This window comes from Myotis davidii, unplaced genomic scaffold, assembly GCF_000327345.1.
Source record: "Myotis davidii unplaced genomic scaffold, ASM32734v1 scaffold309, whole genome shotgun sequence".
NCBI classification, from domain to species: Eukaryota; Metazoa; Chordata; class Mammalia; order Chiroptera; family Vespertilionidae; genus Myotis; species Myotis davidii.
Window position 1 is genome coordinate 37,014 of NW_006383013.1, and position 761 is coordinate 37,774.

The window sequence follows — 761 nt, forward strand, 5'->3', positions numbered from 1 at the left end:
CAACAATAAAGATAAATTTAAAATAAAAGTAAAGAGATACCCAACCTCACTCTCAATTACAGAAATGTCAATAAAGACAAAATACTTTACTAGTATACCCATTAGATTGACAAGACTAAAGAGGTAACACCAAATGCTGGTGAGGATGAAAGGAAATTGGAACCCTAATACATTGCCGGTGGGAGCATAAACTGGGTAACCGTTTTGGAAAACAATCTGGCAATATTTACTGAAATTAAGTATATACAATTCCTTTTCCACAATATATATTACAGAGAAACTTTTGCATAAGTTAACAGGGGACATGTATAAGGAGGTTTATAGCAGTACTATTTGTGTTAGCAGTTTCCAAGCCAAACCCAGAAATCCATTATTAGAAAAATGCATAAGTAAAATGTAGAAATGCATATACAATGAAATATTATGCAACAGTCAGTAGTTATAAACTAGATTTACACTTATGTTTCAATCTTAAAACAGTGTTGAACAAAAAAGAACTGAGATTCACAGCACAATACCATTCAAGCTAAGGTTCACTCTGCATAACCCAAAGCTCATCTTCACAACAAAATTTAAAATCTTTTTGTTTCCCACAGTAATAGTCCAATTTCTGCAGCTGACAAATTTTTCTGAACAGATTAAAATTTCACTATTAATCAACAATATTCCTCTTAGCACAAAGTAAACCTCACATAAATTCCTAAAGTAAATTCAATGACTGATTCCCTATTATAAGGATTCCAAAATAAGAAATGGTAACT